This window comes from Perognathus longimembris, chromosome 28 (assembly GCF_023159225.1).
Source record: "Perognathus longimembris pacificus isolate PPM17 chromosome 28, ASM2315922v1, whole genome shotgun sequence".
NCBI lineage: Eukaryota > Metazoa > Chordata > Mammalia > Rodentia > Heteromyidae > Perognathus > Perognathus longimembris.
Window position 1 is genome coordinate 58,483,076 of NC_063188.1, and position 22,605 is coordinate 58,505,680.

At 43.5% G+C, this 22,605-nt stretch overlaps 2 long non-coding RNA genes across 2 annotated transcripts; one reads left to right on the forward strand and one right to left on the reverse strand.

The window, feature by feature from the left end:
- The first annotated feature begins 5,511 nt into the window (after positions 1-5,511).
- Positions 5,512-6,876, forward strand: LOC125343968. The gene is made up of 2 exons (XR_007209395.1): positions 5,512-5,731; positions 5,981-6,876. It is a non-coding gene; the product is annotated as an uncharacterized LOC125343968 (long non-coding RNA).
- A 14,136-nt stretch (positions 6,877-21,012) lies between these two features.
- Positions 21,013-21,971, reverse strand: LOC125343967. The gene is made up of 2 exons (XR_007209394.1): positions 21,104-21,971; positions 21,013-21,073 (listed from the first exon to the last, which is right to left on the reverse strand). It is a non-coding gene; the product is annotated as an uncharacterized LOC125343967 (long non-coding RNA).
- Between the last annotated feature and the right edge of the window lie 634 nt (positions 21,972-22,605).

The following is a 22,605-nucleotide window of genomic DNA, read 5'->3' on the forward strand; positions in this document are numbered from 1 at the left end:
GCATCTACTCAAAGCCCTGACTGGCAGTGAGAATTTTAAGCTGATATATCTGTTTAGGAAAGAAAGCTTGTAGACCTGAGATTGTGTCCTTATTGAGATCTGTTAAAGGCCTGCAAAGGTAATGTAGGCATTTTTTAGGTCATCAGAGATCAGTTCCCTAGCCAGTCAGGAAAAACTTTCACAAACTAGAATGTTAAAAGGCTACACTGCGATAGCCCAAAAAGAAGTCTGTATAGTTGAAAGTTAAAATGTTGAATGTAATTTACAGTTTGGAGTAAAGCTCCTAATGGACATCTGATCCTGCAGCCCCTTGGTAAAGTAGACTAAGGTTAAGGTTCCTGGCCTCGTAAGGTCAACATCCCTGAGTCAGCATGAAGAAGTTATAGAAGATGGATGATCTTCACCCATCAGCTCCCCCTTTTAGGACCAAGGAACCAGAGTTGTTTTTGGGAAGATGAGGCAGGATAAACTAGAGGCATGGAAAACAGAGGTAACAGTATTCAGAGACTGCACTTGTGAGAAATGGTTACAGGCCAAGCCGCCTATGTTGGTTTAAAAAAAAAAAATCCTAGCCTTATTGGAAATAACTGGTTTAAACTTATTGCCCTGGCAAAATGACCCAAGGGCCATTGATTGCCTAAAGTTGTCTTGACTTTCAGTAATGTGCCAGCTTGCAAAAGCTAGTGTGCTTAAGAAGGAATAAGGAAAATACTAGGAAATTTGACTAAAGTTAGGCTTTAGGTTAACTTAGGTTAAGCTTCTCTAACCAGTCTATGGAGAAAGTTGCAGGTAACCCAGAAGGTGTGACATTCTACTGGAACCACTGGGAGCCACTGCTGCCTGACACCACCGTGGCCCCTGCCCATTGCATTTGAGTGAGGATCAAGGAGAGTCAACAGTCATCTGGAAGAATCTACATCTTCAGGTCAGACTCTTATCATACGCAGCTGGTTTCTGCTGGAAAGTGCGTTGGATCTGCTAACTAGCTCTATTAAGAAAATTGGATATTGTAAGAAATTTTCAAGCAGACTGGCCTGCTGCTAAATTCAAAGCATGTATGACAGGCTGGAGAGTCACTTCCAGGCAATGCCTGGGGTGGAGGTATGTCCGAGTATTAAAATGTGTACAGATGGGATATAGCCTAGTGGCAAGAGTGCCTGCCTCGGATACACGAGGCCCTAGGTTCGATTCCCCAGCACCACATATACAGAAAACGGCCAGAAGTTGCGCTGTGGCTCAAGTGGCAGAGTGCTGCCTTGAGCGGGAAGAAGCCAGGGACAGTGCTCAGGCCCTGAGTCCAAGGCCCAGGACTGGCCAAAAAAAAAAAAAGAAAAAAAAAATGTGTACAGATGGATTAGGGTGTGACCTCAGAGAAGAGAGGGAGGTAACTGCCATCAGGTGTGCCAGGTACCAAGGTAACTGGACAGAGATTTAAACTGCCGGGGGCATCTTCATGGAGCCCTGCTGTGGGTGGATCTTGCAGATGCCACTGGCCAACCTTAGGCACTTAGAGGAACTGGAAACTGGAGAAATCCACTGTAGAATAGTTGGCTCAACAGCCTGTGGGTGGAATCACAGTAAATTGCCTTGATGTAGTTGAGATAAACCGGAAAATGTAGACAGTTTAAAACTCTAGCAGCAAAGAAGCCCAAGGAAATGTAAAGAGGGAGGTTAGTATAGAAAGCCTTGGAGAAAGGGATCGAGAAATGGTTTCCTCTGGATAAGAAAGGGATTTAAAAAGTAAATTGTCACAGAATGTTCCAGTAAGTCACTGATGGTGTGAGGAAGTAGAAGATGGTGTGAGTGGGGATATGTTAAATTTTATAAGACACAGATTATAAAACTGTATAAGGAAAGACTTTAGAGAGAGAAAACAAAAATGTTTCCTTTAAAAGGTTTTGGCATGTTAAAGATGAGAAAGACAATCCCTAGAAAGTGAGTATGTAACAAATGGTATCAGTAGGTCTTAAAATTAGAGCCTATGTATGGGTAAAGTTGGTATGTAATCAAATTGGCTATAATAGGATCAGAATTGGGGCTTTGGTGTAAAACTATGTTTATCTGTACCTGTATCTGCAGGGCTAAGGGACTTGTGTGATGTCATCTAAATGTTATTCCTAACTTGTAATCGCATTTGTTATGAGCTTTTATCGCCCCCTCTGAGCCCTATAGCAAGTCCACCAAGAGATCTGGCTCAAGCTAAAGGCCCTTTATGAGACTGGACCTCCTCCTGAGCCACACCCGCTACCAACTGAGTAAAGCGCCACTACAACTTATGGTATTGTGGGCACAATACCAATCTATCCCTACCGATTCTCAGTCAGAATCAAACTAATAAGCAAGGAGAACCACGATTGGTTCTCGAGTTACCTATCAGAAGGGGAAGGGGGGAATAAGAGTTAGGGTGAACCCCATTTTCAGGCAGCCCCCGTTTTGTTGTCTGTTTAAACTATGAGCAAACCCAGGACAAGCTTATTAGGGTCCAGCCGGTCAAGAACTCTAACCGTCTGGGATTGCTTAACTCTAACCGCCCCTAGAATGCCTCGAACCCTGAGCCAATCAGATTTGTACCCGTAATCTTGCTTCCTTAAACACCTGATTGCTGTAACTTTGTCTTTTGCCTTTATAAGCTCTGTGTAATTGCCCCACTTGAATAAAGTCTTGCCTTGCTATTGCATTTCAGAATGTTTGAGTCTAGGTGGTCTTCTTGGTGGTGGTTTCGCGACTTGGCATAACAGTATGAGCCACCATTGTTGGGCAGTTTTTTGGGATTGAACTAGTACTAGGGATTGAACTCAGCCTTACATTTACTAGGTAGGCACTTTATCCCTTGAGCCACATCTCCAATCCATTTATGCTTTAGTTATTTGTTTTTAGTCTAAATGAATGCTTACATTTTACAAAAAAGAACTAATATATTTTTCCCTTTTTTCACATTTAAAAAATTTTGTTACTATAAAGGTGTTGTACAGTGGGGTTACAATTACATAAGTCAGATACTTTATTTTTGATTTGTTTTTTTTGGTCATTTATGGGTCTTGAACTTAGGACCTTCCCACCATCCCTGATCTCTTCTGCTCAAGGCTAGGGCTCTACCACTTTGAGCCACAGCACCACTTCCAGTTTTCTGGTGATTACTTGGAAATAAGAGTCTCACAGACTTTCTTGCCCAGGCTGGCTTTGAACTGTGAACCTCGCATCTTGGTTCTTAAGTATTTATCAATAAGACACTGAGGGTGCCCCCCTCCTTTATTTTTTTTTCCTTCCTTCCTTCCTTCCTTCCTTCCTTCCTTCCTTCCTTCCTTCCTTCCTTCCTTCCTTCCTTCCTCCCTTCCTTCCTTCCTTCCTTCCTTTCTTTTTCTTTTTCTTTTTTTGGGGGTAGTGCTGGTACTGGAGCTTGAACTCAGGGCCTAGGCCCTGTCCCTAAACTTTTTTGCACCAGGCTAGTGCTCTACCACTTGAGCCACAGTGTCACTTCTTTTTTTTTTTTTTTTTTTTTTTTTTGGCCTTGGACTCAGGGCCTGAGCACTGTCCCTGGCTTCTCCTTTTTGCTCAAGGCTAGCACTCTGCCACTTGAGCCACAGCGCCACTTCTGGCCATTTTCTATATATGTGGTGCTGGGGAATCGAACCCAGGGCTTTATGTATACAAGTCAATCACTCTTGCCACTAGGCCATATTCCTAGCCCTACAGCGTCACTTCTTGCTGAGGAATCGAACTCAGGCTTCATGCATGCTAGGCAAGCACTCTATACCCGTACACCACATTCCCAGCCATAGCCATTTCTTTTCTTTTTGTCTTTCCTTTTTTGGTACTGGGGACGGAACCCAGGATGTTGCACTTGCTAGGCAAGTGCTTTGCCACTGAGCTACATCCCAGCCCCCATAGCCATTTCTTAAACTTGGCTTTTGGATAGAATTTTGGATCCTCCTTCCTATTCCTCCCAAATAACCAGAATTATAGGATGTACCCCCATGGCCAACTTTTTGTTGTCTTGCCCACTTTTTGCCAGGCCCGCTCTTAAACTGGGATCTCTTAATCTCTACCTTTAAAATAGCTGGGATTGTTCAACTACCAGTATCATTTAAGTGATATAAAACTGGAAGGGAACCCAGTGATGGAGTATCCAGAAGTGTTGTTATATCTCTTTAGAACTTGACAGTCTCACAAATAACTATGCAACCCTGCTCCTTGTTGATTCTTGTTTTTCTCTGCTGCTAATTAGCTCCTGCATCTTCTATTCTGTTGCCTATGCTTAAACTTTCTGTCTGCTTATGTATAGTTCTTATATCTTTCATGATTCCTACATAGTATGTGATTTTTACTTTTTTTTTTTTGCACCAGTCAGTGTGCTTGAACTCAGGGTCTGAGCACTGTCCCTGAGCTTCTTTTTGCTCAAGGCTAGCACTCTACCACTTGAGCCACAGCACGACTTCCCGCTTTTTCTGCTTATGTAGTACTGAGGAATGGAACCCAACTATATATTTGTATGTCTTAGGTCCAGTCTCTCTCTCTCTCTCTCTCTCTCTCTCTGTCTCTCTCTCTGTCTCTGTCTCTGTCTCTCTCTCTCTCTCTCTCTCTCTCCCACTTCCTCCCTCCCTCCCTCCTTCCCTCCCCTTCCCTCCCCTTCTCTCCCCTCCCCTCCCTCCCTACCTCCCTTCCTTCCAGCTTGAATGTAGAGCCTGGGTGCTGTCCCTGAGCTCTTTTGCTCAAGGCTAGTTTAGCACTCTTCAGAGGCTCTCTTGGGGGGCATTTTTGAGTTTGTGACAATTTAGTGTGTCAAAATGATCTAATTACAGAAAGTGATAGTCTTGTTGGGAATACTAAGGGATTTAAGGAGGCTTTTTTTGCCAGTCCTGGGGCTTTAACTCAGGGCCTGGGCACTGGTCCCTGAGCTTTTGCTCAAGGCTAGCGCCCTACCACTTGAGCCACAGCGCCACTTTCGGCTTTTTCTGTGTATGTGGTACTGAGGAACCCAGGGCTTCATGCATGCTAGGCAAGCACTCTACCACAAAGCCACATTCCCAGCCTCCACTTCTGGCTTTTTTGGTGATTAATTGGAGATAAGAGTCTCCCATGCTTGCCTTGCCTGACTTTTAATCATGATCTTGAAATCTCAACATCCTGAGTAGCTAGGATTATAGGCATAAGTCCAGCTAAGAGCATCAGATTTTGTTTTTATGCAGGTCCTTGAGCTTCAACTCAGGGCATGGGCTCTGACTCTGAGCTTTTTTTTCTTTTTGCTCAAACAGTGCTCTAGAGAGGTGAAGCACTGCTTCACTTCTGGCTTTTTGGTACTTGGAAATAAGTATCTCAAGAGTCTTCCCTGTAGGCTGGTGATTCTTAGATCTTAGCCTCATGAGTACCTAGGATTTTAGGTGTGAGCCACCAGTAGCTAGCAAAAAAATCAGCTTTGTGTTTGAATTTGTGTGTATGTGTACACATGTGTACTGGGATTTGAACTCAGGGCCTTGCACTCACACTTGATATTTACACTCATGGTTGGTACACTCCTACTTGAATCAAGCTTTCAATGAGGCATTTTTCTGGTTAGTTGGAAATGAGTCCCATAGATTTTTTTTTTTCTGGTTTTGAGAGTCTTATCTTCGCAGAGTCTCCTGAGTAGTTGGGGTTACAGGGGTGATCTCCAGTACCAGAGCTTCATCAATTCTTTCTCTAGCCTCAAAAAATATTTAGCTAAGTCTGTCGGTTTTGTAGTAAGCAGCAACTGGTTTTAAGGTTCCAGTTTGTCAACTATTGTTTGTTTGGTTTTGGTTTTGTTGCCAGTCCTGGAGCTTGAACTCAGGGCCTGAGCACTGTCCCTGACTTCTTTTTGCTCAAGGCTAGCACTGTGGCACTTGAGCCACAGCACCACTTCTGGCTTTATATATATAAATATATATATATATAGTGCTGAGGAATCGAACCCAGGGCTTCATGTATACAAGACGAGCACTTTACCACTAGGCTATATTCCCAGCTTTGTTAACTATTTGTAATTTGGTATAATACTAAAATTTTATACTAAGGCACCTATTCTGTTTGCAATTCATTTTTTCTAATGTGAATTACTGAGCTGTGTGCATTACTTCCTGTTTAAGTTCACTATTATGCACCAAAATACCAATTTTGTATTTGTATGGAGTGGGTGGTATTGTCATCAGAGAATAGACCATTGAGTTTCCACACAAAAATCATATAGGTCTTTCACATCCAAGTTCCAAACAAATAACATCATACCAGGATGTCTCACAAAGAGGAGTAGCACAAGTTGAAAGTTTTAGCAAGGGTTTATTTTTAGCATGACAGGTTAATGGATAGAGAAGAGAAATATTTCCTGTTTTCCATGCAGGAGATAAACAGTCTAAGGAGGGCTGTTATCTGCTGCCTTTGTTCTTTGTGAGCTTGGGGAAAAGCACTGGCCTTATTTTCTAGCAACCCTCACTCATTAGGCAATGGCTCTGGGTGTCTAAGATCCCTGTTGCTTATTCTTTTTAAATGTGGGTTTACAGGCACAACAGGAGGCCTTTCGAGCTTCCTTTCTTCAGATTATTCTCTCAGCCAGCTGTTTCAAACCATTTACAGAGACCTGCCTGGCCATCCCTCCCCCCCACCCACCCCGCCCCCCACCCCCATTTCAAAGAAGAGAGTTGTTTTAGATGGTTAGCCCCTTTTATACCTCCAGGACTTGTAATTTAGCATTTAAATTTGTTAGCTGAGTGGACAGCCTCCAATCTGCGGGCTAGGAGCCAGGATGTCTGTGAAACCAACAACTCCAGGCACTGGGTTGGCTGTGACTCAAGTTTCCCCACTACATAACCTGAGTGTGTGATCCCTTTTTTGTTAACAAATTTTTATTTATTGGCCACATTTTTTTTTAACATTTGTTATTATTTTTCTTTTATTTTGCTAGTCCTGGGGCTTGAAGATAAGAGTCATGGAATTTCCTGCCCGGGCTGGCAATGAACTACATCTTCAGATCTCAGCCTTCTGAGTAGCTTATGATTACAGGCATGAGCCATCAGTGCCTAGCTTGTTATTGAAAAAAAAAAAAATTAAGTAGTTGTACAAAGAGATTACAGTTCCATAAGTCAAAGTATGAGTCCAATGCTTTTGTTTTGTTTTTTGCCAGTCCTGGGGCTTGAACTCAGGGCCTGAGCACTGTCCCTGTTTTTTTGTTTTGTTTTGTTTTGTTTTTTGCTCAAGGCTAGCACTCTACCACTTGAGTCAGAGCACCTCTTCTGGCTTTTTCTGTATATTGGTGCTGAGAATCAAACTCAGGGCTTCATGAATGCTAGACAAGGACTCTACCACTAAGCCACATTCCCAGCCCCTCCAATGTTTCTTGATCACTTTCACCCCTTCCATCATTCTTCCTCCCATTCATACCCTCAAGTTCCAGAGACTAGTTTGTTTTTATTTTATTTATTTATTTTGCCAGTCCTGGGGCTTGAACTCAGGGCCTGAGCACTGTCCCTGGGGTTTTTTTTGCTCAAGGCTACTAGTACTCTACAACTTGAGTCAGAGCACCTCTTCTGGCTTAATTGAACCCAGGGCTTCAAGTATACAAGGCAAGCACTTTACCACTAGGCCATATTCCCAGCCTCCCAAAGTCCAGTTGTTGTTGTTGTTGTTGTTGTTGTTGTTGTTGTTGTTGTTGTTGTTTTTGCCAGTCCTGGGCCTTGGACTCAGGGCCTGAGCACTGTCCCTGGCTTCTCTTTGCTCAAGGCTAGCACTCTGACACTTGAGCCACAGCGCCACTTCTGGCCGTTTTCTATGTATGTGGTGCTGGGGAATTGAACCCAGGGCTTCATGCACTCTTGCCACTAGGCCATGTTCCCAAAGTTCAGTTTTTATTTTTATTTTTTATTTTTTTTGCCAGTCCTGGGCCTTCAACTCAGGGCCTGAGCACTGTCCCTGGCTTCCTTTTGCTCAAGGCTAGCACTCTGCCACTTGAGCCACAGCGCCACTTCTGGCCATTTTCTGTATATGTGGTGCTGGGGAATCGAACCCAGGGCCTCATGTATATGAGGCAAGCACTCTTGCCACTAGGCCATATCCCCAGCCCCCCAAAGTTCAGTTTTTATATACTACATTTTGCTCACTCTTTTTCCCTTTATGTGTTCCCAATTCCCTCCTCCCCACTCCCTTCCATTTCTGGGTACTCCTTTTGATAAACAGTATATTTATTGTTCAGAAGTTACACCTTTGGAATCCTCCCCTAAGTATACCATCCTTTTGTCATTTTGTGTATATATGCCTAGAGCCCTGTATATATTATCAAGCATGTTTATCATGCATTTTAGATCTAGCTTCCACATTGTAAGGCTTATTTCAATTAACTTGTTTTTTGTTGTTGTTGTTGTTGTTGTTGCCAGTCCTGGGGCTTAAACTCAGGGCCTGAGCACTGTCCCTGGCTTCTTTTTGCTCAAGGCTAGCACTCTGCCACTTGAGCCACAGTGCCACTTCTGGCTTTTTTTATATATGTGGTGCTTGGGGAATCGATCCCAGGGCTTCATGTATACGAGGCAAGGACTTTACCACTAGGCGATATTCCCAGCCCTTCAATTAACTTTTTTTCTAGGTCCATTCGTTTTCCTGCAAATGCTATAGTATTCTTTATAATAGATGAGTAAGATTCCATTGTGCTTATGTGTCATGTTTTCTTGATCCACTCATCTATTGTAGGGCATCTGGGCTATTTCCATAAGTTGGATATTGTGAATAGTGCAGCAGTAAACATAGATGTACATGTGCCTGTACAGTACTGTACCCAGGTGAGTAAAAAAAGAGAAGTGCCATGCACTGAGAAATTGGAAGCTAAAGCCCAGAAGGCAGAAACTGCAAAATTTACTGAAATGCAAAAGCAAGGCAAGGCTTTATTCAAGCGAGCTGCAACTCCGGCCTCGTCCTACCCACGAACACAGTGGAGGTTAGGAGGGAGCCTCGAGCTGCGATTGTACAGGGCTTATAAAGGCAAAAACAAAGTTACAGCAATCAGGTGTTCAAGCAAGCAAGATTAGGACAGGGGTACACATCTGATTGGCTCAGGGTTCTAGGCATTCTGGGGGTGGTTAGAGTTGTGTGTTTTTTTTTGTTTTTTGTTTTTTTTTGGCCAGTCCTGGGCCTTGAACTCAGGGCCTGAGCACTGTCCCTGGCTTCTTTTTGCTCAAGGCTAGCACTCTGCCACTTGAGCCACAGCACCACATCTGGCCATTTTTTTTATTTGTTTACTAATTGAACATAAATTTTTTTACAAGGAGTTGTGCAAAAAGTGTACAGTTACATAGTAGGGCAGTGTGTACATTTCTTGTGATATCTTACGTCCTGTTTTTCTATCCCTTGTCTAGGTCAGGTAGACATATATACAATATACAATGTATCAAGAACATATACAGTATTCACAGACTTGGTCTCTACTGTCTCTCCGTCTCCCTTTCTTAACAGTCATATATCAGGGAGATCATGCCCCTTTGTTTTCTGTGTTCTAGGCTTGTCTCACTCAACATTATTTGTTCAAGTTCTGACCACTTCCCTGCAAACAACAATATTTCACCATTCCTAATTGCTATGTAGTATTCCATTGTGTATAAGTACCATATTTTTTGGATCCATTCGTCTGTGGAGGACATCTGGGTTGTTTCCATATTTTGGCTATTGTGAATTGTGCCGCGATAAACATGGAAGTACAAATGTCTTTTTGATATCTTGGGTTTTGCTGTTTAGGATAGATGCCTAGGTTTGGTATGGCTGGGTCATAGGGTAGGTCTATATTGAGCTTTTTGAGAAACCTCCATACTGTTCTCCAAAGTGGTTGTACTAATTTGCACTCCCACCAACAATGGAGAAGGATTCCTCTTTCCCCACAGCCCCTCCAGCATTTGTTGTTTCCTGAGTTCAGAGTATAGGCCATTCTAACTGGGGTGAGGTGGTATCTCAGGGTTGTTTTTATTTGCATTTCCTTTACTACCAGGGATGTTGAACATTTCCTCATGTGTTTCTTTGCCATTTTTATATCTTCTTTTGTGAAGTCTCTCTCTAGCTCCTTTGCCCATTTCCTAATAGGTTTATTGGGCTTGGGGGCGGGGCTTAGTTTTTTGAGTTCTCTGTAGATGACAGATATTAGGCCTTTGTCTGTTGCTGTGCTGGTAAATATCCGCTCCCATATGGTTGGCTGTCTTTCTATTTTGGTGGCTATGACCTTAGCTGTGCAGTAACTTTTTAATTTGTAGTAGTCTTCTGGCCGTTTTCTGTATATGTGGTGCTGGGGAATCGAACCCAGGGCCTCATGTATACAAGGCAAGCACTCTTGCCATTAGGACATATCCCCAGCCCCAACGGTTAGAGTCTTGACCGGCTGGGCCCTAATAAGCTTGCCCTGGGTTTGCTCATAGTTTAAACAGACAACAAAACGGGGGCTGCCTGAAAATGGGGTTTACTTTAACTCTTCATTCCCCCCTTCAACATATGTTTCGATAGTACCAAGGTTACTGACCAGATAAGGAGACAAGTGGGGCTGCAAAGAGATGGTAGCATCTTAAGAGTGACAGTTAGGGGGGTTCATGACCTAGGTAGGTTTGTAAAGTAGGATGTCACTGGTTAACAATTTCCTCTGGGGGTGGTATATTTTCTCCTGGTGGCCCTCTGCTATAAAATGGGGGCCAGGGGCAGGCTAGGCACTTCAACATGGAGGTAGATGCCTAAGGGTGGTATGCCTTTGTGTTCTGTGTTGTTTTTTAAGGTGGTTGTGTCTCCTGTCTATCCCTTCCTGCCTTCCAAGATTGCTACTGACTGCAGGAGAGAATGGCTCAGGGTCAAGCATCTAGATACAAAATGGAGGGTCCTGGGATACCTAGCCTTTATCCTGCTGCCAGTTATTTCCTAGGCAGCCTCTTCAAGAAAAGTACATTTACCTTTTACAGCTGTCAGTATAGAATCCTTGGTATGTATCACTTAAATCCAGACATGATACGGGTAGCTTCAAGTTATATGACCCCCCAAATCATGGAAACAGAAAACAGATTTGTTTGCCAGGGATTAGGGTGGTGGAGGGGCTCTGAAGCTGCAGCTTCCATTTTACAAAATGAAAAAACGTTCTGGAGCTAAGTTGTACAACCATGGGAAAGTATTTGATACTACTGAACTATATGCATAAAATGGTTAAGGTAGTAAAAATGTAACCAAATTAGACCTGAGGGTAAATAATAGTAGTGGCAGGGCATGATTTTTTTTTTTTGGCCAGTCCTGGGGCTTGGACTCAGGGCCTGAGCACTGTCTCTGGCTTCTTTTTGCTCAAGGCTAGCACTCTGCCACTTGAGCCACAGCGCCACTTCTGGCCGTTTTCTGTATGTGTGGTGCTGGGGAATTGAACCTAGGACCTCATGTATACGAGGCAAGCACTCTTGCCACTAGGCCATATGCCCAGCCCTAAGGGCATGATTTTAATTAAACTATTTTGGGAAGATGACATTAAGAACTGAAATCCTGGGGGCTTTAGGTTTAAAACAGTAGAAATGAGAGCTGGGGTAAGAAGCTTGGAGAATTAAGCAATCTTGGCTGAACTGTGCTCTGTTTTATCTTTATCTCAATTCTGGTTCTGCGTGGTGGCTCTGGTGAAGTCCTCCCTCCTTAGCCCCTCGTGATGGTGGTGACACTCCTGCTCTGGGTGGGATGGAGGTTGATCTCATCAATGAGTAATCTGTCCTAGAGGCACTGCTCTTCCCTTTATCCAAAGTCCCTGCAGGTTTGGGGCCAGGAGAGACTTTTCTGGCACCTTTTCCCGGTATCTACAACAGGATGTTGCAAAAGAGTAAAATATACTTTATCTTTGTGCCTTCAGCCTTGAAGGGAGAATGGAATGGCTTAGGTTAGATAGCAACAGTTTATCCAAAAACATTCCTTAAATGATTAGCATGCCTACGTGCAGAAAGGACCAAAAGAAAGAGATAGCTACAAAATGAACGCAGAAGTACTGGGCTTTCACCCTGATTTTAGTTACTTGTGGGCCCAAGCAAAAGGAATTTTTAAAATACTTGTTAAATATTCCATTAGGTAGACACAGTCTTCAAAAGAAAGCCGATTATGATTGTCTTTGTAGCCCTCAAATTTTTTTCCATCAGGATTCAACAAACTGGCCAATATCTAGCCCATCACATATTTTTGTATAATCTGTGAGTAACAAATAGTGTTACCTTTTTTTTTTTTTTTTTTTTTGGCCAGTCCTACTGCTTGAACTCGGGGACTGGGCATAGTCCCTGAGCTTCTTTTCCTCAAGGATAGTGCTCTATCATTTGAGCCACAGTGCCCTTCTGGCTTTTCTGTTTATGTGGTACTGAGGAATTGAACCCAGGACTTTATGTATGATAGGCAAGCACTCTACCACTGAGCCACATTCCCAGCCCACTGATTGTGCCACATCTATTCATTGCTGTGTTGTTTGGTTGCTTTTATTACTATATTAACAGAGTGGAATATCTTCAAAGGCCTACTACCAGGCCATTAAGAAAAAATTTCTAGTTGGATGGTGGCTACAGCTTCCTGGTGCTCCACAGCCTTATCTTTGCTAACTTTAAATGCCTAACTTTATTGTGGACTTAAAAGGCTATAATTTGGTCTCCTGCTGGAGGTGGGGTGGGGGTGGTTACCATTTCCTTACTCTACTCTTCCCTCTAGGTTGGCCTTTGACCTCTAACACCCCTCCCCCCCCCCCCCCCCCCCCCGGTGGTTTTAAAGTTCAGTTCTTAGGAGAGGATTACAAAAGCTCAATAGCACATGATCATATAAAATGATGCTTATCAAAATGAACAAAAAATGAAAGGTGGTTTTTTTTAATTACTCTGTTTGCAGTTCTTTTTTTCTTCTGTTTTTTCCCTTTTGTCACTGTTTTTGATTTCCTGCCCCTTGTTTTGTACGATTTAGGGAGGGGAAGGGGAAGCACTGAAACTGTAAGACAAAGGGTGAACTAGAGATACTCACTAGACACTGTAGGAAGTGAGCTATAACTTGGAAGGCGAGTTGGGAGGGGGAAAATGAGGGAGGTGGTGACACTGTTCAAAAAGAAAAAGGTCAGTTCTTTCTGGGACAGGCTCCATTTTTTGTTCATATCACAAACTTTATTCCTCAGTGTTATGCTTTTGGTAGCTTAACTTGATGATCCCTAGGGTTTCCTTTTCTCAGATAGGCTTCTCACCTTACTGGCTGTACCCGTTTACTCAGAAGATTTCCAGGAAGCAGGCAGTTTTAGATAGCTAGCCCCACTTAGAGTAGAGGGAAGCTTAACTGCTTTGTTAACTGCTTCAGCTGACTCTAGAGCTTTTTATATTTATTCTTTCTTTTTTTTTCTTTTTTTTCTTTTTTTTGCCAGTCCTGGGGCTTGGACTCAGGGCCTGAGCACTGTCCCTGGCTTCTTTTTGCTCAAGGCTAGCACTCTGCCACTTGAGCCACAGCGCCACTTCTGGCCATTTTCTGTATATGTGGTGCTGGGGAATCGAACCCAGGGCCTCATGTATATGAGGCAGGCACTCTTGCCACTAGGCCATATCCCCAGCCCGCTTTTTATATTTATTAACAGTAGGTGACGAAAATGTAGATAGCCATACACTTTAAATTTCCCAATATTTTCCTAGCCAAAGTATATGCTCATATAATCACTCAGAAAGTGATCCCAGAGCTGGGTACTGGTGGCTTATGCCTAAAATCTTACCTAAAGACCTAACAAATTGGGGTGTTAGTGGCCTCCTGTAATCCTAGGAAGGCTGAGGTCTGAGGATCAAAGCATGAAACTAGCCTGGGCAGAGAGGGCTCAAGTAGCAGAGTACTACTCTTGAGCAAAAAAGCTAAGCAAGGAACTGGAGGCCCTGAGTTCAAGCCCCAGTGTTGGCCCAAAAACCAGACAAGAAAAAAAGTGATGGGTCAGTTAGTCCTTGGTGGGTTCCCCAGGCTTAGCTTTAGCCTTATACCCCATCTTCAGTGTTGTAACAACACTTAGGGAAGTTACTGTGTCCTGAAAGTCACTTTGTTTCACCTTGGCCTGAGCAATGTCAGATAATCAAGGATTGTTATCGCATCTTTTTATCTTGCTGCTGGTAGTCTATCTTTCCCTGATACCAAAACAAAGACAGAATTTGGGAGGTGCCTTCCTGTAAGTGGGTTGGTAGGATAAGAGCTGACATTTCCTTGCTTCTTAGATCAAAGTTGTGCTGTGTCTTCAGAAAAATTGATCCTACTCCTTTGGGACCATTGTGCCAGCTAGAGCTCATCTGGGTTTGACAATATTCACTTGAGGTGTTCAGGAAAGTGTTTTGAAAAGAGGGGAGATTGTTAGTCTATAGCCACCTTGAGATGGGGCTTGAACAAAAACCAAATTCCATGCAGTATGTCAGCACTAGAGCATGGGATGAAGGTGCTTATGGATATTGACCTCAAGAATGTGTGTGGGAGTTATGCAGGGAAGAGAATAGAGAATGCCTTACAAGTTATCAGGAGGAGGAATGGGCCTGAAGGTAGTAGCCCCTTTTGCTTGTGTTAAATGTAGTCCGATGAGCCTCGAGTTATGTACAAACATTAAGAAGATGATATTTGAGCCTAGCACTGGTGGCTCATGCTAGTAATCCTAGCTACTGAGGAAGCTGAGATCTGAGGATCAGGGTTTAAAGCCAGCTCAGGCAGGAAAGTCTGTGAGACAATCACCAGAAAACCAGAAGTGGAGCTGTGGCTCAAATGATAGAGTGCTAGTCTTGAGGGTAAAACTTAAGCAATAGGACCAGGCTCTGAATTCAAGCCCCAGTACTGGCACAAAAAAAAAAAAAGAAAGAAAGGAGATCTTTGATCATTGTTAGATGTAGTGTACTTTATATTCTGAGGCACTTTTTTGCATAGTTGTAGGGCCCTGAAAACTTAACTAGCATTCATTTTGTTTAACCCCAAATCACCACATAGTATTAAAAAGTAGTCAAGACAATAATGGTTTGGTTTATTTCATATTTTAATAAAGTAGAACTACCAGGCATAGTGGCAAATACCTATAATTCTAGCACCTGTGTGGGACATTGAGTCAGGAGGATCAGGAATTCAGACAGGGAGAAAAGCACTGCTTTGTTGTTGGGGGTGGTGCTGGTCCTGGGGCTTGAAGTCAGCTTGGGCATTGTCCCTGAGCTCCTTTTGCTCAAGGCTAGAGCTCTACCACTTTGAGCCACAGCACCGCTTCCAGTTTTTTGAATAGTTGTTAACTGGGACTTTTCTGCCCTGGCTGGCTTTGAACAGCTATCCCGGACGAAACCCCAAATGTTGTGCCAAGTTGCAAGACCACCCCGAAGAAGACCACCGAGATTCAGACACTCCGAAATGCAAAAGCAAGGCAAGGCTTTATTTAACGAGCTGCCAACTCGGGCCTCGTCCTACCCACCGACACAGCGGAGGTTAGGAGGGAGCCCCGAGCTGTGATTACACAGGGCTTATAAAGGCAAAGAACAAGGTTACAACAATCAGCTGTGCAAGCAAGATTAGCACACAGGTACAAATCTGATTGGCTCAGGGTTCGATTCTAAAATGGGGTTCACGTGGTGGGGCCTGACTTCAAAGTCTGGCACCTCATTTCCCCCTTTTTCTTTTTGGTACCTTGGGAGCCAATCATGGCTCCATTCTGTCCATTTCAATGGCTTGCATGTCTAGGGGATGATATAGAGGTAAGGCATGGGCCAGTAGGGCCCAATGTAGTAACCAAAGGGCCTGTCACCATTTCTTACAAGAATAGTCTCTGTACCTCTGTTTTGCATACCTCTAGTTTATCCTGCCTCATCTTCCCAAAAACAACTCTGGTCCCTTGATTTTAAAGGGGGGCTGATGGGTGAAGATCATCCATCTTCTGTAACTTCTTCAGGCTGACTCAGGGGCGTAGACCTTACCTAGCCAGGAACCTATAACCTTAGTCTCAGTCTAACTTTCTTTTCTTGAGGCGAAGGTGAAGCGGCTGAGTTGGGTGCTTGGAGACCTCCCATGTTCCATCACGGTAGTTGTCATCCAGGGCAAAGGGGTCAGCTGGCCTGGCGTGGAAGCAATGAACCCAAGTGGCGATGCCGTCTAGGGTTCCTTCCACCGTGGTTCTTAGGATTTCAGTCCCCTGGTCTGAATAAATGGGGGGTAGGGACAGAAGCAGAATCATATCTTTTAGAGTCCAATTCATTTTCTCTACCTGTCCTGCACTCTGGGGTCTATAAGCACAATGCAATTTCCAATCTGTCCCCAGTGCTGCAGCTATTCCCTGACTTAGTTTTGAGATGAAAGCCTGTCCGTTGTCTGACCCAATGGTGGATGGGAAGCCATACCTGGGTAGGATTTCTTCCAGGATCTTCTTAGCCACTACATTCGCAGTCTCATGCTTTGTTGGATAGGCTTCAACCCATCCTGAAAAGGTGTCTACAAAAACTAGCAAATATTCTGTGAAATCTACTTCCCAATACACACCTGGCCTATTCCCATAGAGGCGAGCTCCTTTAGTAATCTGTTGATTGGGGGCATTGGCAAGCTGACAGGCCTTTAACAGATCTCAATAAGGACACAATCTCAGGTCTACAAGCTTTCTTTACTAAACAGATGTATGAGCTTAAAATTCTCACTGCCAGTCAGGGCTTTGAGTAAATGCGGGGGGTGAGATTTTAATCTATCCTCTCATTTGACAAACTTACCCTTACTAACCACTATCACAGATGACTGGTAAATTCCTGCCCAGTAGACAGACATGGGCATTGGAAAGGCATGCTTATGAACTATGCTTCTAGGACTTCCCGGCTTTAACTTTTGAAAGGCCAACAGTAGTGACTCTAGGATCTGACACCATCTCTGCCATCCAAGCAGTGGCTTACTGCCTCTGGATGCTCCATCACTTTTGTCCCAGGAGGAGTGACTTTCCACTGGACTTGGACTCAGGGCCTGAGTGCTGTCCCTCAGCTCTCCAGCTCAAGACTAGCACCGTACCACTTTTGAGCTCCACACTACTCCGTTCCCAGCACTCTGCTGGCTGATTAGAGACAAGTCTCTCACAGGGACCTTTCTTTGCCCGGGCTGGCTTCGAACCGCAGATTTCAGATCAGTGAGTCTTACAAAAGGCCACTTTACTCCAATTAGAAGCAACAAGGTGGTCCACACAGTAGTTTTTAAGCATGCTCTCTTACCTGGAACTTATTAAGGGCCAGTATTAGATCTTGACAAACTTGTAGGAATCACCTGTGCTTCTCTGTGGGCCTGCTGGAAACTGTTACAAAAAAACCTACAAAGAAGCTGGAATGGCAATTAAACATTTTGGTAGCCATAATTCTCCTTTTCTCACTTTTCAATAATTTAGGAAAATTTTACTTCCAAACTTCTTATCTAGAAATGTATTCTTGATTTCCAAAGCCTTTTTAACACTAACACTTTAGCTTTTATCTGCATCGGAAAAACTGAAGCTCACAGGCATTCTGAAACCAGGTGCCGCCCTTTGCCTACGGGCTGCTTGTTTCAAAAGAGCCTCTTTTTTTTTTTTTCTTCAGTCCCAGTTACTGCATGGCGTGAAGACCTTTGAATTTAAACTTAGTTTTGCATCATACTGCAGTCTTGAACATGTTCACACTCACACATGCACACACACATACATTTTCAAAAGATCTTAAAGCGCGCTGAATAAGCATCGGCCGTACATTTTAAGACAAAAACCTTTAACAAATGATTTTAGCATTCTCCAGCTTCATTTTCCAGGGCTTGATAGTTTTAGTAAAACATTTTTAGTCTTAGTAAAACATTTTAGCGCACCAAACAATTTTCTGCTTAAGAAGGCTGGGTGGGGGTCCCCTAGAGTTCTTTTTTTGCGGACATTCTCACTGATTGACTGATTGTGGGCTGTCACCTGTACATCTTTCCAGTGAGCTAAAGTCAAGTCCAGGGGAGTGGAAGGAATGTTCCCCATCATCCGTTTGTCAGTCAGGCACAGTGCAAGAAAAAAACACACAAAAATGATCTCCTTAACCTCCCTCCAGTGAGCTAGGATCAAGTCTAGGGGGCTAGATGGAGGTCCTCAGAACGTTATCTATAGCTCTGATCAGATGTTCAGTCCAAAAGGCTACAAGAAACAAACAATTAATACAAAAGGAGGAAAACACACAGGCCTAAGAAAAGCTACGAGTTGGAGATCTCCCAAGCTGGGCCACAACCTCCTACAAGGGTGCAGAAGGAATGGACCCGAGTTGGCCCACAACCTCCTGTAAGAAGGAGTGGACCCGAGTTGGCCCACAACCTCCTGCAAGGGTGCAGAAGGAGTGGACCCGAGTTGGCCCACAACCTCCTGCAAGGGTGCAGAAGGAGTGGACCCGAGTTATGAGTTGGAGATCTCCCAAGTTGGCCCACAACCTCCTGCCAGGGTACGGGAGGAGTGGACCCAAGTTGGCCCACAACCTCCTGCCAGATAAGCAGAAGGAGCAGACCCAAGTACAAGGTGGGCGGGTTGAGTCTCCTTTAGGAGGCCCTCCTGGTCAGTTCTGGCCAAAAACCAAACTGACTCGCGCCCTACAAGTATAAGCAAAAGCAAAACAGACAGACAAATTACAGGACAAGACAAATGAACAGCGCTGTTTTCTTACCTTCGGAGTCTGGGATCTCGGGGTCTCTGGGGCTATCCCGGACGAAACCCCAAATGTTGTGCCAAGTTGCAAGACCACCCCGAAGAAGACCACCGAGATTCAGACACTCCGAAATGCAAAAGCAAGGCAAGGCTTTATTTAACGAGCTGCCAACTCGGGCCTCGTCCTACCCACCGACACAGCGGAGGTTAGGAGGGAGCCCCGAGCTGTGATTACACAGGGCTTATAAAGGCAAAGAACAAGGTTACAACAATCAGCTGTGCAAGCAAGATTAGCACACAGGTACAAATCTGATTGGCTCAGGGTTCGATTCTAAAATGGGGTTCACGTGGTGGGGCCTGACTTCAAAGTCTGGCACCTCACCAGGCATAGTGGCAAATACCTATAATTCTAGCACCTGTGTGGGACATTGAGTCAGGAGGATCAGGAATTCAGACAGGGAGAAAAGCACTGCTTTGTTGTTGGGGGTGGTGCTGGTCCTGGGGCTTGAAGTCAGCTTGGGCATTGTCCCTGAGCTCCTTTTGCTCAAGGCTAGAGCTCTACCACTTTGAGCCACAGCACCGCTTCCAGTTTTTTGAATAGTTGTTAACTGGGACTTTTCTGCCCTGGCTGGCTTTGAACAGCGATCCTCAGGTCTCAGCCTCCTGAGTAGCTAGGATTACAGGTGTGAGCTAAAGGCACCCGGCTAATTTTTTACTTTTTAAAGCAATTTTGTAACTTAATATTTATGTGGTAGTGAGGAATCAACCCAGGTCCTCATGCATGCTAGGCAAGCACTTTACCACCCCTACATTAAACTTTTTATTTTTTCCAGTCATGAGGCTTGAACTAGGGGTCTGGGTGCTGCCCCTGAGCTATTTTGCTGGACTAGTGCTATACCGCTTTGAGCCACAGCGCTACTTCCAAGCATTCTGATTTATACAGGAGGGCCTCAGAGACTGGGCATACTTGCCACAATGGGGGAAATACTTTTTTTGTGTCTTTTGTGGGTGGGATTTCTGGATGCATTTCTTGCTTAGCTACCTCAGTGCAAAGGAGCCCCATGCTGCAATGGGGAAAAGTTTTCCATTGTTTGAAGCTTAAGGTTGGTTTTTATTCATTCATACCTCGAACTAATCTATCCAGAAATGCCTAGGTTTCTATATTGTCTCTCACAGACTGTCCATTAGCAGGAGCTTTCTAATGATGTCTCTGCTATTATACCTGGTAGAAGAAAAATTGCCCATTTTCACCATTAACTTATCAGGATTTATCACTAAGAACAAACTTCTTTTGGGGGGTGGGAGGGGGTTGTATATATCTCTCTTTAGAAGCTGTACACTCACCACTTAGTAAAATAAGTAAATTCATGGGTCATTTTGTACAAGAGGGAAAGAATTACTTAGGATTAAAAAAAAATCTCAGCTAACCGTGAATTCTGTGCTGTGGTTGTGAACCTTCACTTGGAACACTGGGTCATATTTTGTCAGTTACCATGGTGAAGGCGAAGTGACCTCATTGGTTTTCTAATTCCAAGCATTCTGCATAGGAGGTAATTTGATAAGGTAAAAGAGATTGAGTCTCAGCATTGGTAGGACAGCTGCTAAGTTGGCAACTTTTCATTAATACCATTGAAATAATTTGGATGTTAATGCCATAGCTTTTCCTGCCCTTCACTTGAGCCATTTCGGGCTTTTCTGAGTAGTTTACTGGAGAGTCTCAAAGACTTTCCTGCCCAGGCTGGCTTCAAGAGATCCTCAGATCTCAGCTGCCTGAATGATTTATTGGAGAGTCTCATGAACTTTCCTAGTTAGGCTGGCTTTGAACCATGATCCTCAGATCTCAGCTTCCTAAGTAGCTACGATTCCCAGCACCTGGCCGAATGGTCAGTGGTGATATTAGGATTGAGAAACTCAGGCTGGGAAGGTGGCCTAGTGGTAGACTGCTTGCCCAGCTTGCATGAAGCCCTGAGTTCAGTTCCTCAGTACCACATAACCAGAAAAAGCCATAAGTGGTGCTGTGGCTCAATTCAAGTCCCAAGACTAGCAAAAAAATAGAAATAAAAATGAAGAATGTCAAACTGACTATTCTAAATAGAACACTAGTATGAGATCACTTAAATGTTTTTCTTTCCTAGATAGCATTGGAAAGCAGAGAAAGCTCTGATCAATAATATATTACCTTTGCTCCAAATAGAAAGCTATTAAAATTATTATACCTGGAAAAAGATTATATTAAAGACTTTGAACAAAATATTTTGATGAAAAGGAAGAGAAAATGAGTTTAAAGATTTATTAAAAAAATATTTTGGTGAACAAAATGTTTTGGAGTTCGTCAGAATTCGATTTGAAACATAATTTGTGCTGCTTAGTTGTTATGTAAGGCAATAAATGTTTTTTTTTTAAAGCAGCAGTGCTTTTTTTCCTTTGGTTGGGGAGTTGAACCTGCTGATGTTTAATGTTACTACAGAGAAATAAGTTATGTTTCTTGCCATTTTGTTGTTTTCCTGTATCTACTTAACTCTTCGTGTGTTTACTAAACCGGTTTAGTGATTTTTATTCAATGCTGTGTTTCCTTGACTTTGTTCTCTTCAGATTGTATGCTTCCCTTTTTGTATCCTTTGTTTTGTGTTCATGAATTCCTTTAGGTTTTGTTCGTTATGAAAGCTTTTGAGCTATGTTACTAATGCTTGTCCCACTGTATTACTAAACCTCACGAAACCTGAATTTCATCATATAATGATTAATTTTCAGGGTTTCCATGAAGATATCTGTAAGTGTCCATAGGCACTGTGTCAACTACAGCTGTTACTGTTAGTTCTTTGGGACATTAACCGTGTGACGAAAACAACAGCAGGCTGTGGTGCGGGGAGGACTCCACGGATCCAGCAGCAACCTGAAGTGGTGCTTCTTGGAAGAAATCCTACTCGGATGGATATAATACAACCTGCTAAGTGTCTTTAGCACTTAGCAGGTTGTATTATCATTGTCCGAGTCTATGGCTCTCATCAAGCAGACCAAATTCCTTGAGGGCAAGGACAGTGCCTTATTCATCTTTGTGTTCGGCAGTGCCTAATCAGGTGCACATTGTAGGCCTCATTAAATGTTTGTTGAATGAAAAAATGAATCATCAACATACATTAATTGGGCGCCTGCTCTGTGATCTCCATGGGCCCAGCTTGTCCCCACCAGTGGCCTACAACAGTCAAGTTCTCCTCCAAATGCTTACTTCTGAAGTTTACTCCTGTCTTCTAATTCTGATACGGGTGAATTTGTGTGTAGGGTAATGATAGCTAATTCCTTCAACTAACATATTGTCTCCAGTTGATTGATAATGCCTGCTTTGATTATGTTTTCCAAAAAAAATTCTGAAGCCAGGACTATGTCAATGTAAAAAAAAGAATTATTAACTGATCTTGCTGAGGATGGGATAGGAGGGGGTGGCCATCCAGGTCCTCTGCATGTGTCATATTGCTGATGTTTTCTGTGAAATACTACATTTTGTAAGCCAACATTTTATTCTTAGCTACTTGCAGGTATTTCATAGCTACTTCTGCTACTGTAATTGCTGCCAATTGCTCCCTAGGTGGGACCAGAGTGATCATTTTCTGAGCCCAGGCCTCATCCTTGCATTCTGGAGTTGGTATTCACAATTTAACTTTTTTCAACACTGCTTTAGTTATTCCCTCATCTGCACTAATAGGTAGGCTCCCACTTTTCTGTTTACTACTTGCCACACTTGTAATTCCTTTTGTTTAAATTTTATTCTTGTCTACTTGCAGATATTTCATAGCTCATAGGGGCTGGGAATGTGGCTTAGTGGTAAAGTGCTTGCCTAGCATGCATGAAGCCCTGGGTTCGATTCCTCAGTACCACATAAACAGAAAAAGCCTGAAGTGGTCTGTGGCTCAAATGGTAGAGTAGCCTTGAGCAAAAGATGCTCAGGAACAGTCCTCAGGCCCTGAGATCAAGCCCCAGGACCCGTAAAAAATAAAAATAAAAGAAGAAAGAAAAAGAGA